Source organism: Oryx dammah, unplaced genomic scaffold (genome assembly GCF_014754425.2).
Source record: "Oryx dammah isolate SB20612 unplaced genomic scaffold, SCBI_Odam_1.1 HiC_scaffold_5, whole genome shotgun sequence".
Taxonomy (NCBI): Eukaryota; Metazoa; Chordata; class Mammalia; order Artiodactyla; family Bovidae; genus Oryx; species Oryx dammah.
The window spans coordinates 98,116,404-98,119,968 of record NW_024070189.1 but is presented as its reverse complement, the minus strand read 5'-3'; the positions used below and the strand labels follow the sequence as shown (position 1 = coordinate 98,119,968).

The 3,565-nt window shown below is 41.3% G+C and overlaps 1 pseudogene; it reads left to right on the top strand.

Annotated features, from left to right (window-relative positions):
• The first annotated feature begins 2,027 nt into the window (after window positions 1–2,027).
• Window positions 2,028–3,212, top strand: LOC120864107 (annotated as a pseudogene).
• The last annotated feature ends 353 nt before the right edge of the window (window positions 3,213–3,565 follow it).

The window sequence follows — 3,565 nt, the reverse complement described above, 5'->3', positions numbered from 1 at the left end:
TGGTGTTGTCATGTCCAAGAGATGGACAATAAGAGCTCAGCCTTTAGAACTAGAGGATGCCAGTGATCACTGTCTTTCCACATAGAGGAGAAAGGGTCATATGAGGATGCAGTGAGATGAGGGCCAGGTACAAGCCCAGAGAGCACTTTCCTCAGAAACCAACCCTGCCAGCACTTGATCTTGGACATCCAGGCCCCAAAACTATGAGAAAATAAATTTCTGCTGTTTGAGACACTCAGTCTATATTTTGTTGTGGCAGTTCTAGCAGAACTGATGGCCACATAGAAAACAACAGTCAGAATGGCTGCAATCCAAAAGTATACAAGCAATAAATGCTGGAGAGGATGTGGAGAAAAGGGAACCCTCTTACACTGTTGGTGGGAATGCAAACTAGTACAGCCACTATGGAAAACAGTGTGGAGATTCCTTTAAAAATTGCAAACAGAACTGCCTTATGACCCAGCAATCCCACTGCTGGGCATACACACCAAGGAAACCAGAATTGAAAGAGACACATGTACCCCAATGTTCATCGCAGCACTGTTTATAATAGACAGGACATGGAAACAACCTAGATGTCCATCAGCAGATGAATGGATAAGAAAGGTGTGGTGCATATACACAATGAAGTATTAGCCATTAAAAAGAATAAATTTGAATCAGTTCTAATGAGATGGATGAAACTGGAGCCGATTATACAGAGTGAAGTAAGCCAGAAAGAAAAACACCAATACAGTATACTGACACATATATATGGAATTTAGAAAGATGGTAATGATGACCCTGTATGCGAGACAGCAAAAGAGACACAGATGTATAGAACGGACTTTTGAACACTGAGGGAGAGGGAGAGGGTGGGATGATTGGGAGAATGGCATTGAAACATGTATACTATCATGTAAGAAATGAAGTGCCAGTCTATGTTCGATACAGGATACAGGATGTTTGGGGCTGGTGCATGGGGATGATCCAGAGAGATGATATGGGGTGGGAGGTGCGAGGGTGATTCAGGATTGGGAGCTTGTATACACCCGTGGTGGATTCATGTCAATGTATGGCAAAACCAATATAGTATTGTAAAGTAAAATAAAGTAAAAATAAAATTTTTTAAAAAGAAATACATAATAAAAAATAATAATAAATAAAATAAATTTTAAAAAGAAAACAATAAAGGTGAAAAATGCAAACAAGGAAAATTATCATAATTCCATCACACAGACTACTAGAAATTTTGAAGGATATGTGTTTCTCATCTTTAAAAACATACCAGGAATATTTTCTTCTGTCATCAAATACGAATCTCAGACTGTGTTGAGCTTTGTTGAAGAATAAAAAAAAAAATGAAGAATAAAATCCTTAGTTTTAGACCTGCCAAGGTTTAGGGATGCTGGGGTGGCATGAGGGAAATCTTTGTGATGATGAAATATTGATGGATCTTGATTGCAGTGACGGTTGTAGGAATCTACATATGTGATAAAATGACATGGAATTACACACACACATCGTATCAATGTCAGTTTCTTCATTTAAATATTGGACTGCTGCTGCTGCTAAGTCGCTTCAGTCATGTCCAACTCTGTGCGACCCCATAGACAGCAGCCCATCAGGCTCCCCCGTCCCTGGGATTCTCCAGGCAAGAACACTGGAGTGGGTTGCCATTTCCTTCTCCAGTGCATGAAAGTGAAAAGTGAAAGTGAAGTCGCTCAGTCGTGTCCAACTCCTCACGACCCCATGGACTGTAGCCTACCAGCCTCCTCTGTCCATGGGATTTTCCAGGCAAGAGCACTGGAGTGGGGTGCCATTGCCTTCTCCAAAATATTGGACTATCATTATATAAAAATGTAATCTTTGTGGGAAAATGACTGAAGATTACACAGGACCGCTTGGTAGTGTTTTACAACTTCCTCTTAATTTATATTTCAAAATAAAATGAAATATTTCAAAATAAAAATAAAAAAGTCTGAGTTCTTTGAGCTTGCAGTACCTCTCTCCTCCCCTGGGAGGATTCTTGGCTTTTTTTTCCCAGCATGGCCCCCAAACACCAGTCTTCACTTCCACCCCAAGCAAAGAAAACAAGAAAACGAGGCTGACTCCTGCCTCCAGGCCACACGAGGCATCTGCTTCTTCAAACTTGCTGAAGGAAGAAAAAGAACAGCAAGAAGCAAGTGAACATATTGATGAAGTGCAAAATGAAATAGACAGACGTAATGAACAAGCCAATGAGGGGATTTTGGAAAGTAGAACAGAAATATGATAAACTCCACCAACCAGAGCTTCCCTGGTGGCTCAGAGGTTAAAGCGTCTGCCTGGATTGGGGGAAACCTGGGTTTGATCCCTGGGTCAGGAAGATCCCCTGAAGAAGGAAATGGCAACTGGCTCCAGTTTTGCCTGGAGAATCACATGGAGGGAGGAGCCTGGTAGGCTACAGTCCATGGGGTCGCAAAGAGTTGGACACGACTGAGCGACTTCACTTTCAACCATTTTTAGGAAAGAGGTCAGAATTGATGGCAAAAATCCCAAAATTTTGGATAACAGCCTTTGATAACCATCCACAAGTGTCTGCACTGCTTGGGAAGGAGGATGAAGAGTCACTGCATTATTTGACAAGAGTCAAAGTGACAGAATTTGAAGACATTAAATCAGGTTACAGAATAGATTTTTATTTTGATGAAAACCCTTACTTTGAAAACAAAATTCTCTCCAAAGAATTTCATCTGAATGAGAGTGGTGATCCATCTTCAACGTCCACTGAAATCAAATGAAAATCTGGACAGGATTTGATGAAACAATCAAATCAAACACAGAATAAAGCCAGCAGGAAGAGACAGCATCAGGAACCAGAAAGCTTCTTCACCTGGTTTACTGATCATTCTGATGCAGGTGCAGATGAGTTAGGAGAGGTCATCAAAGATGCTATTTGCCAAATCCATTACAGTACTACTTGGTTCCTGACATGGATGATGAGGAAGGGGAAGGAGAAGACAACAATGATGATGAAGAGGCTGAAGGATTGCTGAAGAAGAGGACGAGGATGAAGGTGAAGAAGATGAAGATGATGAGGGAGAGGAAGAAGATGACTAATGGAAGGAACACATGGATTCCAACCTTTTTTGATTTTCTCCAGTCCCTGGGAGCGAGTTGCAGTCTTTTTTGGTTGTTTTTCTCCTCTTGTGTTCAGTCGCCCTGTTTTTGAGGTCTCTTTTCTCCTTTATACCATGATTCAAAACTTATGTGGTGGGGGGGAGGGGGGAAATACCTTGAGCAGAATTCAGTGGGATACAAATCTCTACACACTTCTGTTCCAAATGCATTTGTATCTCTTCCTGTCTCAACAAAAATTTTATGGAATCAACACCACCATGCTCTGTGAGACAAAAAGAAAAACCTTCTGCTCCCTTAGCTCTGCTGGAAGCTGGAGGGTGCCAGACCCCTGTTAGGAGTGCACAGTTCTAGCTTTTTTCCTCCCTTCTCTGTATATTGGGCTCAGAGATAGCACAGTGTCTTTATATGAATATGGATAGCATTTACCAACATGTATCTGTCTACTTTCTCTTGTTTAAAAAAA